Source organism: Bidens hawaiensis, unplaced genomic scaffold (assembly GCF_021521415.1).
Source record: "Bidens hawaiensis isolate Kalapana, Puna unplaced genomic scaffold, B.hawaiensis_p1.1 tig00002306_1, whole genome shotgun sequence".
NCBI lineage: Eukaryota > Viridiplantae > Streptophyta > Magnoliopsida > Asterales > Asteraceae > Bidens > Bidens hawaiensis.
The window spans coordinates 476,301-491,050 of NW_027491123.1; the positions used below are offsets into that span (position 1 = coordinate 476,301).

A 14,750-nucleotide genomic window follows, 5' to 3' on the forward strand; every position below is an offset into this window, starting at 1 on the left:
CAGCCACCTCAAACTTGAACAAAATATAATATTTAGAACAATGGTATGAGAGTCTTACCAAATTCTTTGAATACGGAGCGGACAAAACCTTAGTGAATGATGGATTCATATCCACAACGATGCCAATAAAACTGAACAAAATAATAATAATAATAATAATAACAACAACAATGGACGAATCATTAAACAACATGAAAAATGATTTAGGAAATTTTCCGTTAAACCCTTAATATAGAAACAATATAATCAATGAATGAAAATAACTAAATCATGATGCATATCAAATAAGAATTTCGGTTTGTTTCATAGATGTGTATGGTGAACTTCGTTATACAGAACAGTTTAGTCATAATAACGTTCTTTTATTATCAATAACCAAAACCAAACCACTAAAATTTAAAATCGAGCCATTACTAACGATTTGGTTTCACGGTCTGAGATGCTTGTAACTTAATTAAGAAAATTTCATAAAATATAAAACGGAAAAATTTGTCCTAATTATGCATGGAAAAGTTGTCCAAGAGCTCAAAGAAGTAATCCAAATACACAAAAGAAGTTCTCCATTTGTTTAAGCAAATCTGACGAATCAAAACTTTTTTTTTTTTTTTTTTTTGGCAAATCCCATTTTCATTTCATAAACAATTTAAACTACCAGTTCACGAATAATAAATTAATATAGTTAAAAAAATGTCGTGAATGAGCCTCTAAATAAAGGTAAAAGATTTGCCTACCATAATATTTTGTGAAATTGCTGCTAATTTCATTTGGTTCTTGTTCATCAAGATTCAAACCTGCAAAATCATGTAAACTTTTGCAAGATGGTCCGCTACCCAGCATAGGCTTGAAAATGCTACGAATCAGTGAAGAGTTTAGTGTACATACTTTAATCGGAAGCCAACACCTTTTACTTCGGCAACTATCCCTCTCATCGATCTCCAATGAAGTCTAGAAAAAGAGGTAAAAGGAAATTAATGTGAAGCTAAATACCTAAATTAATAGAAAGAGCATTGACATTATAACATGATTAAGTGGATTTCTCAACTAAAACTCACAAATTAAGTATAAAAGTAAAACCAAGCTTAAGCCTATATGAATGTCAAGCATCCAACATTATCTTCCTTTATTATATAGGGAGATAAAAGGGATCAATTTTTTCTTTTTCTTTCCATTTACGCTCTTAACCATCACTATTTTGTATTTTTTCTATTTTTTTTCTAAAATTGATATATACTTCTATAAAAGTTTTGACTGTCAAAACTCAAACTACTATTTTTGAGTTTCGGGTTACTTGGAATGGTTTTATCGGGTTGAGACATACATGGGCTAATAAAATAATCGGACATAAAAGAACACACCAAGCTATTTAAATTCTTTTAACCACATCAACTGATTTTATCTTTCACATTGCGTGATTGTTTGAAAAATCTAGAGAATATTGATGTGTTGTTTGCGACTCTTTAGCTTGGCATTTTCAGACAAAACCCGCACGCTTCATCCAACAATCACCAAGGCCATCGTTGGAACATCGATCGTGTTGGATTCGAATTCAGTATCAAATTGTCATAATGCAATTTCAACACTTCCCGTATAAGCAAGGCAAATTAAACAAAGATCAATGTATATAATGATTTCAATACAACTGTACATAGATTTAAACTTTATGCCTTCCAACCATAACGATTCCCTCCAATTCCTCGTTGTCAAAAAACCCATTTCCCATAAACTCGCTCGCTATATCCATAACAATATCATCACACATATTTGGCAAATCAGCTGTTACCACCTTCTGATTACCAGCACTAGTGTTAGCTGTCCCGCCACCTGCAGATGAATCACCGAGTGAAGCGCCTTTGAAACTATTGCTTCTGGTTGGCACAACTGGTGGTAGTGGTGACATCGCTGATGATGCAACCTCGTGTCTCAAACCTTCCCGACACATACTCCCGCTAGCGGCACTCTGCCCAGAAACTGATGGCTTTGGTCCACCACCACCGCTACCATTACTCACATCTTGAAGCAGTTGCTGAATCATTTGCTGTTGTATGGCATGACCGCCACTGTGAGGTGACGGCTGGTGATTCTGTGGTGGTTGAAACATGGGCCTTTGTTCGAAACTGCCAACTGCCACCATACTGGTGGAACCCTGAAACGGATATCCATTTTGGTTTAAGTTATTAACGGAAGATGAAGCTTCTTGCTGGCTGTTTGAACTGATTGAGTTTTGTCTCACGAGTATGTTCTGGTAGTTTGAACTTGCAAGTGCAGCCTGAGCTCCACGGTTAACCATGTATTGACTATTGTTGACCAATGACCCGTTGGCACCTGGATTCAGTGGCACTAACTTACTAGACATATGTTCCATTTCTTGCATCTTCTGTGTTTGTGAGTTGACTGACTTTGTTTTTCTGGGAAAACTTTTCAATCCCTCTGTAAAAGACATGACAGTTTTGAACAAATTGTTGCCATGATGAAAAAAAGAGAATATCTTACCGATAAAAGATGGTTAAATTATTACCGATCGGACCAACTTTGGTATCACGACAAAAATCGATCAAGTCTTTCATGCTATTGACCACTTCAGATATCTATTAGCATAAATGAGGTTGCAAATAATCAGTACCATGTAGAAAAAACTAGAGGTGTAAACGAGCCGAGCCGCTCGTGAGCTACTCAAGATCAGCACATTAAAAACTCGAATTGAGTGGAGCTTAAACGAGCTCGAGCTTTTATCAAATCTCATTTAATAAACAAGTTCAAGCACAAGCTTCAATTATCGAGCTCGGCCGGCTCGCAAACCAAAACTGGCTTTTTTAATTATATAATTTTTATTTAATATATAAACATATGATAAAAATAATTAAATAATATATTATATTTTATTATATTACATATAAAAATTATAATTATATACATGTATGCAATTATAAAAAATATAAAAACTCACGAGCTTGACAAACTACTCACGAGCCAGACTCGAGCTTTAAAAGTACAGCTCTAAATGAGCTCAGCTCGAGCTCGAGCCCTCCTAAATAAAAACGAGCCGAGCCCAAGCCTAAACGAGCTTGGGTTCGGCTACCCCCTATAAAATACAAAGATTCAGCAAAAGTGAAGAATATTCACCTGTAAGCACCTAACATATCTTTTAGAAAAACCCAAATCATTCAATGACTGCAACTCTAAGCTCCTCACAAGCTGCCGCCCAGCCGCCACAACCCTGCCACAAACCAAACAGTAAGTCACAAAACATGTTCTCGGTTAGCCCAACCTGTTTCAACACATACAAATTCAACCCATTATGATCAAGACTCACATATTGCTATTTGTTTGCAAATCTTGCTGAGAGACCCCATCAGAACCACTTTCAGCTATTGTAGATTGACATTTTTGTGCTACTTGCAACAGTTGATTCACCTGCAAAACAGCCAAAAAATACAATAATTGGATTTATAAATTTAATCAATTATGTTCTTAGTAAAAAAAATGAAGCTTTTGTACCTGAGGTGCAATCAATCTACGAAGAAGAAGCTCCTCATGGCGTCGTGCACAAAATTCCCATATCTGAAAAGACACATGCAGATAAGTAAAAATAAGCATATTCCATCACATTGTCTTTTATTTTCAATAAAAATATTATTTGGGTCAAATCACCTTTAAATCAGGGGTGAAAATAACTTTAAGCCGACCCTCACGAACCACACGAGGTTGCTCGTATATACTTTCCTGAAAAGCTTTTCCATACTCCAATATCATTATTCCAGATGGGAATCTATATTCACGAGGCATATCTAGAAATAAAAGCTCGTCTATAACACCACTGCTAAACTTGATTTCATTAAGTCTTGGCAGTGCTTCAAAAGTTGCCTCTGTTAATAATATACATACCATCAAAACATAATTTATTCTTGAACACAATATATAATATAGTGTTATGACTTCTGATTTACATACCGAAGCCTCTTCCAGATTTAGACCCACAAATATCACACTGCCATGTGTCCTAAGAAGATAAAAACTTTTTATGAAAATGTTTATGAAAACAAGATACACAAAAAGAAAACGCATACCATAGCCACCTGTGGAAGCACACCCAACGAATGATGGCCCACATTATCATACAAGGACAGGCACCACCTTTTCTTTGCACGTGGAGAATAATACTCTGCTACGAACTTCCTCCAGTAGGAGATACTGTTTTCCTGCATATATTTAAACCAAGAATAGTTAACCCGAGAAATTACAGGTGGCACTTCAGATCATTATTTATAAATGTTTTGTTTCATGTTATGTTTCATTTCTAGTGGATCAAGCCAGTAGAAATATGGGCCAAATAGCTAAGCAGACGAGTCAAATGAATTGAAAATCACCCAAAATGTACTTTTAATGCATAATCTACCTATATCATTTCATCCAAATAAATTGTATTACTATCATTATCATAATCATTTTTGGCACACTAAATATTTGCTAAAAAAATTATCCCTTTTGACTTTACATGGAAAAATCTACATTTTTGACCGTTTCCCAACCTGGTCAACCCACCCAAATGTCACCTCTACAAGCGTCGAAATTAAATTCATAAGTTCATTGCGTTAATAAGAAATGGAATGTGAAATTCATATATTCATAAGCGTACTCACAGCTGGTCGTTGCCTTTGATGATACAGGTATTGCATCAATCTTCGTGAGCATACACCACCATCATTGGGTTGTTTCATTGCATTTGCAGGTTGCAAACACTGTTGCTGTAACTGTTGCCTCAACTGCAACTGTTGCTGCTGCTGCTGCTGTTGCTGAAGCAAATGTGCTCGTTGAAGTGGCGGCAAAGACTGCAACAACTGCTGTTGTTGTTGCTGCTGTTGCCTCAGTCTCCGTTGCTGAATCAAACTTTGTAACTGTGGGCTTTGTAACTGCATTGAGTCTTGTCTTTGCAATATCTGTTGTAAAACCTGTTGTTGCATGATATCTGCCCGAGCCTTCTTTTGCATGTGTGATATACCATCATTATCTTGAACAAATGATCCAATAACTCTTGAACCTGAAACTTGTCCAGCCCGTGGAGGAGGCAACGACGTGGCGGTATTGGAACCCGGTTGCATTGTTGACGCACCGTCTATAACAGAAGAGCCTGAAATGCTCATATTATTCGAAGTAAACGATAAAGGCGATGCAGGTAACAACATATACGACTCGTTATTAGCACTTGCACTTCTTTGAAGACCTGGACCACCACCACCTCCTGAAAGACCCGAGTTAGCATCAGTTATCAACGAACTCGCCCCAATGCTATTCGTTATGTCTCCAGATACCAGTGGCATGTTTGATTGCATATTTCCAGGAATTGAACTTGCAGAGTTCCCAAAAGAGCCAAAATGCAAAATACCTAAAGCTTGAGACTGCATATCTCCTTGAAAAAAGATTCCAGAACTTGACGGAGAATGTACCCTACCAGAACAAGGCCGAGAAAGCCCCATTCGTGATATATCCGCTTGCTGGCTCAAATCCGAATAGTTATCCAGTTTCAGAGCCTAATTTGATTCAATTAATAACAATTATCAACTAATTTAATATTAATAATAACATAACAAAGGAATTATAAGCATCAATTACCTGAGAGCCTAATTTAATTCAATTAAGAAAACCTAATTTATAACTTAGAAGCTAAGCAAATGAAGGCATAAATATCAATCAAATTACATCCTAAAAAAGCGTAATTACAAAGAAAACAATTGTATTAGCAACTGCAAATTCAATAAACATCACAATAAAGTTGATCACATTCATAAATTAGCGTCAAATTAGATCAAATCTCTACAATGATAACGCTTCCGTAAGCTACTAACAGACAATTAGTTAAAACGGCATCAAATAAATAATATTGCTTACAGATAAAATCAATCGGCAGTGTACGATCGGAGTTTATGTATGTAGCGGGAATAAGAGGATGGTGACCGGGAGTGGCGGTGGATAGCCCCGCCCTACTTGACCGGTTTATATTTGGGATGCGTGTCAGATCGGGCGGCGGTTAGGGGTTTTCTGTTACACGTGTCAAGATCTGATCCAGTTGATGGGTGGATGGTTTATTTGACAGGATCTGAGTCAACTCGTTTTCTTCTGGTTCAATACAAAGAAAATGTGAGAACTGAGAAGTGAAAACTAATTATAAGTTTATTTTTTTGACTTGCTTTATATTTGGATAGCGGAAAGTGAATATGTGACTTTTTCACTTCTAAGTTACGTATAAAGCCTATCAAAACTACGTAGTTTTGATTAAATCCAATTAAAAAATTAATGAATTCATTATCATTCACTTCTTCGCTCCTGAAATCTAGCAATCTCGTGATTAGTAATATCATAGTTTGTTAATGCAATTCCCTCCCGGATATTCGATCACTTCTTTTTATTATAGAGTGATTTTCATTTTCAATTTCCTATTCCAAATGAAGATAGCAACATAAAAATATTATATAATTATAATCTTGAATAATAAAAACCCTAACTAATTGATTTTTCTGTTCCTGTGTATTGATTTGAAGAATGACGAAATAGATTTTTTTTGTTTCCTTTCTACAACTTAATTGTGAGTGACGATAAACTCACATTAAATTTCATTGATTTATACCAACTAAATTGATGGAAATAATAAAATTAAATTGTTGGATATGTGGAGGAAAACAAAGAATGAAAAGCAATATGACTTTTTTTAATTGGATTTAATCAAAACTACGTATTTCGATGGGTTTAACATATAATTTAGATGTGCAACAGCCTCATATTCACTTTTTCTTTAGTATAATTAATAAGACAACTAAGTTATGATTGTTTAATCAATTAAAGCTATCCAATGAGATTAGGTGTAAAAAAACTTATATAAATTATTAAAAGTACTTTAAAAAATGTTTTTCAACCAACACCAATTCAGTAAAAAAAATTTTCACCAACACTCTTTTGGAAAAACACTTGATCAAAGGAGCAGGGATTCTTCACTTTAAAGAAAGAATCAAAAGAAAAGCAGTACTTCGACATAGAAAGAAGGGTGGTGTATGGCTATGGTGTAGGGCTGTCATAACATGTCAGACACGACACGATAAGACACGATGACCTGTTGTATTAAACACGAACACAACACGATAACTAATCATATCATTTTTTTCAAACACGAATACGAACCTGTTTAGTAGTAGGTTAACCTGTTAAGAAACATATTTAAAGACACAATGAATAACACATGTGTAACAAAACCAAAATTTTCAAAACGAACATAAAAGTCTTAATTATTAGATAATTCATAACATATTCGAAACAAAAATCACAAATCCATAACATACTAGAAACAAAAGACGACAAATACATAACATACTTGAAATAAAAAAAACCATATATGCAAATCAAAACATACATAAAAAATATAATATCGGGTTCTGACTGAAATTAGTGAAATATCGTTTGTAAGTATGACTTTAGGTTTAAAACTTTAAGAGAGAGAGAGAGAGAGTGAGTGAGAGTGTTTGTGTGTGTGTGTAAACAAAAATCTACACAGGTTACTGGCAGGTTAACAATTCTTTAACCTGTTAGGACACGAATTTAAACATGTCTTAAACATGTTGACCTATTTAAAACACGAAACCTGTTAAGCTCAAACCCAAACCTGTTAAAACCCGTGTCGTGTCGTATCGTATTAACAAGTCCGTGTCATAAATTGACAGCTCTACTAGTATGGTGTGACGATTGTTATGGCTAATCGGTAGCAGTGAGTAGGTGATGTAATATGATAGCAATGAGTGGTAGATATCAATGAAGGTGAATCCGTTAGCGGTTTGCACCAGTGTATGTTGGCGGTACTACGCCAGAGATACAATGGCTTTACAGTGGTGGTAATCGATAATTTTATGATGATGATTGATTGTGTTACATGACGGTTAGATATGAGTTCGTACGCCTGTGCTATTCATGTCACATAATTTCGTCCGGTTTCGCTGGTGTTATTATGTGTGATAACAGGAGGGTTGACAATGCTTTGAGGTGAAACGGATGCATATGAAACGTGTCGCTTTCAAGCCGATATCTCTTCACCAAAGCATATATCAAAGCATTGCCAACCCTCCTGTTATAACACATAATAACAGCAATGAAACCGACCAAAGTTATGTATTCCATAACTTTTTATGAAATGGGATTTCTACGAATGAAACCCAAAGCTTCTCAGTACCCCTTCTGACCCGTAATAGCCTGTCATCTTCTATTTTTTAAGGACCAAAGAAAATATAATCTATCTTATGCTCTCCACTAAGAAACAAGTCGTTCTTTAAGGGTCGACCAGTGTAGCGAATCACTATTAGTAACAAAAAAAATTGCAAAACAAACTTTTAAATAAAGTGATGGTAGGAAAGTTATGGAATACTATGGTGAGTTTCTGAAATATTGGTCCCCCACCCAACTAGTTATATTGATTGTCAAATGAAATTAAAAATATTTAAACACATGCTTATATCTTTATTCGTTGAATGCCATTATGGATCCTTCAAACAATTTACTGCATGCATTTATTTTTCTTAACCTAAAAATTTAACTCATCCATTCATCTTCAACCACTTGTGAGTAAAAATCCTTTAAACAATTTACTGCATGCATTTATTTTTCTTAACCTAAAAATTTAACTCATCCATTCATCTTCAACCACTTGTGAGTAAAAAAAAAAAATTGATGTGACTATGCTTTTTAGAAATTATCATTACTAACAGCAACTTGTTATAAATTTCCCTTGCTAAGGACAACTTGTCAAAAGTTTCCATTGCTAAGGACAACTTGTCAGAAATTTCCATTGTTAATGGCAACATGGTCACTAATTTCCGTTACTAATGGCAACTTCACGAAAACATGGCAGAAGTCGTCGTTACTAACGGCGCCTTATACATTCCCAAATCTAAGCCTTACATTCCCTGACCAGTCCTATGGTGTTCCTACAAGTTGCCGTTACTAATAGAGATTGTATTATTTTTGAAAACTTTTAAACTCCAAGCTTAGTTGTGAAAAAGTTTTCTCAAACAACATAACTTCCGCAACAAAAAACTCCCCATCGCCTAATGGTTGATGGAAATTTGGCGTACTTCAGAATCGTATAATTCATAACCTCACAAGTTTCCTTCGCGATATGAGGTAGAACCCCGGAGGCAGTAGTGTAATCTATAAGTTTCTTTGATGCAAGATTGAGATAAGTTAGTTAAGATAGTTGAGAGACATTGACTTGATCCAATTTGAGTTCTTTTTGCAACTCTTGTAATTTCAACATTACTTCTTTGCGCCTCAAGAGCTCGGTTATGGCCCAAACAACCGCGGAGGCAGTAGTGTTACTTCTGGCTACAAAAAGTTCATGGAAACAAAACAAAAGTTGCGTCATAATCCACGTACGTACATTTTTCAAGTATTGAAATCATGAATCATGCAAGCAACGAAGCAAAAGTGTAACTTAATATATAAATACTAAAATGCATGCATGCATGCATCATGTTTACCCGAACAAATTGATAGAATGATACGGCCGGTTGGTTACTTGTGAATCCATTCCAAGTAGCCGATCCAAGAAACATTGCACTTGGACCGACGACCATATTGAAGAATTAACGATCGCCCTTCGTTCGTAGACATAACGTCCCAATGCCCAAACAACTTCTCATACTCTTTTAGGGTTCCCTCTTTAGTTCCGCGAAGATCAAACCGGTCAAGCATGGGATAAAATGAGCCAAAATCTTTAACACTACGTATCGACACTTTTAGCCAGTCACGAATCCCATTTCCATCGGCAAATTGCAGCATATATATCTTTGCCAAAAATAATGTAGTAAAAATTACATCTTCTACGTCTATCACTTGGCCTTGCGATCCGAAGCTTGCAAGAAATCCATCATGTGGCTAACTTTTGTCGCACGTAATCTAGACTGGGATTCTAAAGTTTTAGCCATAAACAGTTGGGCTCGACAACAGGGTTCTTAAGTTCTTCCATGTTTGGTTGCATAATTTCCCCAAATAAGCGAGTGCGGTATATAATTTTTCTGCTTAACTGTGGCAGGTACGGGGCGAGGTTAAATAAAACGATCTTGAGTTTTTAGAACTCCCATGGCTGCTTCTGGTGAAGATGCCACCACCAGCAACTGCTGGCCTAACCGAAGTGATATCATGAGGGGACCGCATTGTCTGGCAAAGATGACGGTGGAGACATGCGAGTTGTCTCCAACTTGATGTAAGTTTTCTATGATCTGAAGCTGTAGTGGGAGGTTTTTTATGCTCTTGGAAGACTTTAACAGTGTTTTGTTTTTTAGATGATGAATAAAAGGAAGCTGATTGCTGATAGAAAGAAAAGAGGAGAGGAGAGTGTATTATCTTTAAGAAAGGTTGTGATATATCCATTACGTACAGCCAGTTAGGTTTGTAATGATATATCTAAGATCTATTAATTAAGGTTAATTTTGTGTGTAGTACAGGGATAAACATGGCACTGTTATGGTGTATTTATATATAGGCTTAAAATGTGAGCATCTTTGAATATAAAAAGTAAAGGGGGTTAATCCTAATCGGGATTGAAGTGGGTTTGAGATAGGTTAATCCTAATCAGGTTTGAAGTGCATTCGAGATAAATTAAAGGGTTGAATATAGAGTTTGATTTGTTTTTTTAATTATGGAGTTTTAGGTATAGTTATTAGTATTTTATTATGTTTCTCTCTTTTAGGTTTAATATTTATTTAAATAGAGTTTAAGTTGAGTTAGGATTAGAATGAGTTTAGTATAAATAGATGGTTATGCTTATTTTATTTGTGTTCTTGCTTTTACAATATAAATAGTCGAACGAGTTTGTTCAATCTCGTGTTTGTGTGTTCGATCAAGGGCCTGATTTTCAACCAAAAGCACGTACGTGATGCTCATGAATTAAAGGCCGTTCACTAGTTTGTTAATTTACCAAAGAAAAGTAATTTATAATTTCAATTTTATCACATTTTGCTATAACCATTACACACCTTTAGCTAGTTAGTGTTACGGGAATCATTCCCACCTACATGACTTCATTTATTTTTAGATTCAGTTCTAACGCAAATGACAATCATGTTTGTGACGAGATTCAAAATTTAGCAACTCTCATCATGACAATCTTGTTTGTGACGAGATTCAAAATTTATTATGTTTATTTAGTCAAATATATTGTTGAAGCTCAATTTTAGGGCATTTCTCATGATGATATTTTGCTTCGGATCAACTCGGCTTTAGCACATATCTCGTGAGAAACATGTCTCGCGATCATATAACTTAACCATGCCCGAGGAGAAGACAATCATTATATTTGAACTCTGTTTTATCATCTCTCTCGTGACGGTAGACTTTGGAGTATGATATTGGGGACTCCTAGGGTGATGGCGGTACTATGGCAGAGATACAATAGCTTTGCGGTGGTTATAGTGTATAGTTTTATGGAGGGGATCAATCGTGTTACATAATGGTAGGATATGAGTCTGTATGCCTGGGTTATTTCCATCAGAAGCTATCCAATATATGTATCAATGTATTATCTAAATAAAAGACGATGCTTAGTAAAAGCATTGGACTACCCGTAAACTTTAGCAAGGTGAATTATTGCAAAAATGTTTGCAAAACGAAAAACAAGTTGATAAAAAAAAGTTGTTGGCCTAAACGAAAAACACTGATGTATTGCATTCTTGCATAAACAAAAACATTCAAACTATATATGTTAGCGTAAACGATACCAGTTGTATTCACGTCTTCATCCAAAGAGAGCATAATATACATACGTAAAATTGTGATAAAGTGAATACATAAAGTTAAACCAGGTTTATAAATGTGTAAGCGGGTAGAACATGATATATGATTTGCAGGCATTTATCTCATACACATTCAGGATATAACTATGGAATGTTTTGGTTAAATTGTATGTTTATTTAATTTGAGATGAGTTATTGTACAATAATGATTTATCGTGCATTACCTATGTGACCTTCCAGAGCATTAGATTATAGAACACGCGGTGACAGTTTCGTAAATAACCCCAAAACTAGTCCGTGATCAAATCCACGATTACAAATCGATTCTTATCCAAATTTTGAACCCTGCGCTCCATCTCATCCAATTTCCAAACCCTAATAAGAGCTTAAAGTATGAAATCACAAAAGTCAAAAACTAAAATCAAAATAGAACGTCATTGAACATCAAGAATCTTCAAATAGATCAAAAATCGATGATTTAATCAATCGAGATGAAGTGTAGGAGGATTTAGAATCATCAATTGATTAAGAAATTGCAGAATGATACACTCAGTTGAGCTCTGATTAGGGTTCAAAATATTACGTTTAAACTATCTGAACACTGAAGACACTATGTACATTTAGGTTATGTTTGTTTTTGATTAAAAGGTCTGCATGGGGCATATGTCTGCGGGCGCGCAGACATAAGTTTGAAGACTATCTGTTTTTCTTTAAAAAAATATCTGAAAAATGCTTTTATGGTCCTGAAAAATGCTTTTATGGTCTTAAAAATAAGCTATTGTTCAACTTTTTACACTTTTTAACATCCTACCAACACCCAATGTCCAACACCACCACCACCCACCACCACCGTCCGCCACCACCACCACCGTCCGCCACCCACACCCACCACCACCATCGTCTGCCACCCACCACCACCACCATCCGTCGCCACCACCAGCCACTGTCGGTCACAACCACCGTCCACACCACCCCACCACCGTTCGCCACCACCACCAACCATCGGCCACAACCACCGTCCACTACCACCACCCACCATCCACCGTCCGCCACCACCACCACCACTACCTACCGTCCGCCACACACGTCCACCTTCCACCACCCACCGTCCACCACCACCACCACTACTCACCGTCGGCCACAACCATCATCCACTACCACCACCCACCGTCTGCCACCACCACCACCACCCACCGTCGGCCACAACCATCGTCCACTACCACCGCCCACCATCCACCGTCCGCCACCACCACCACTACCCACCGTCGTCCACCACCGTTCACCGCCTACCACAATCGTCTGCCACCAATCGTCCACCACCACCCACTTCCACAGTTCGTACACCACCACCAATTATTTTAGTAGTTTACAGACGTTAAATAACTTCTATCTATTGTGATATGTATGTGTAGGTTCCGTGGCGGGTGGATCTAACAACGTGTTTTGGATCAACCTAACTTAGTGCTAGCGGAAATCACACTAAGTAACCTAAGAGGTCTCGGATCTTGAGAATGTTTATTTCGGTTTTAGAGAGAGAGAAGAGAGAGAGACGAAAGAACGAGTGTGTGTTAGAGATTTTAGCAAAATGTTGTTTCTCTCATGGCATGCTCCCTATTTATAGAGGAGCATGTATGAGAAGTAGTTTATTTCCAAATGCAATGGGCTAGTTTACATTTCCCTTGGGCCATTTCCCTTGGGCCTAAAACACACAAAATTAGACAACTAAAGCCCAAATACATAAGCTTTCAATACAAAAGACTAAATATACAAAAACGGGACCTAACAATCTCCTTCTAGTCTTTAGTATTGAAATCCGTTGGTGTCGTAAACAAGACATTCATCCTCGGTTAGTGGAAGTTCAACAAGTCTTCGGACGAACTTGTTGAAGGCATCAACTATCCGGTCGGTGTTCTGACGATCGATGTCCTCGACGGTTCCAAGCGGTGAGTGGTAGAGCTTCTTCACATCCTCCAAGTGTAGTCCCATAAGCTCATGTTCGTCAAATACTCGTATCTCGTGCATGTCACGACAATGGATGACGGCCTCACCGGTTGTATTATCAAACTCCCAGCCAAAGTCTCGGAGAGTGTTAGGAAGATAGGGCTCGCCATGGTATATCTCGTGACAGTCTTTTGGTGCCCTGTACCTCCACATAGTACGTGGATCTCTGGTGACTGGGTTGATCTCTCTTGGGTTCTTGTACTAGCGACCCTTATTCACTTCAAAATCTTTGTATCCCACTTTTGATTGCTGATGAAGATGACTTTTAACCCAGCCTTCCAGCATATCATCATACTCTCCTCGGCCCACAGCTTTTCTCAAATAGTTGATGTCAAGCTCTGGTAATGACTTAAGCTCATGGTGATCGAGGTAGATAAGATCTCCGCTATATCTTCTGATGGCCCAAATGTTGTTCCTCTTATCGTACTTCACATAGACAATCAGTGAGTCGTCATGATAAGGATAGTTGAGCAAGCGGGCACATGCACGACTTGACACAATGTGAGTCTTTCTCTTCTTCTTTGGTGGTTCGTGTGTCAAGTCTGCAGCTAGATCTGAGATGGGATCGGCGGCAGGAGCTTCTGAAGCCTGAGCTTGAGCTGGAGGGGTATCTGGATTTGGCGAGTAGTTGATGTAGTCGTCAGTTGTGTCTACTGCCTCCGTCGTTCCTGCTATTAAGTCTCCCAAGCTCTTCCCAACTTCAATAAAGTCATCCATCATCCCTGTAACGTTACTTGCAAAAACATCTTCAGGAAATAATTCTTTATACATATCAGCAATCTTCGAGTCTGCTTCCCCGACTTTGCTGGCAGAGTCGTGTGCAACAAGTTCGTCTGAAGACTTGTACATGTTCTTGATCATGTGGAGGTGATTGAGTATTAACTCCACCTCCACCTCCTGCTGCACTGGCTCCAGCGTCTCCACCATCTCCACCTGTACCATCATCATCATCTTCATCGTAACTGTCATGGACGTTTTCGTCCTCAT

General features: G+C 37.2%; 1 pseudogene across 1 annotated transcript; it reads right to left on the reverse strand.

Annotated features, from left to right (window-relative positions):
• Nucleotides 1–1,658: 1,658 nt before the first annotated feature.
• Nucleotides 1,659–5,471, reverse strand: LOC143615518 (putative transcriptional regulator SLK2; annotated as a pseudogene). The gene is made up of 9 exons (XR_013150490.1): nt 4,638–5,471; nt 4,065–4,196; nt 3,949–3,997; nt 3,649–3,863; nt 3,496–3,558; nt 3,311–3,411; nt 3,121–3,214; nt 2,516–2,585; nt 1,659–2,427 (listed from the first exon to the last, which is right to left on the reverse strand). The product of XR_013150490.1 is annotated as a putative transcriptional regulator SLK2 (transcript).
• Between the last annotated feature and the right edge of the window lie 9,279 nt (nt 5,472–14,750).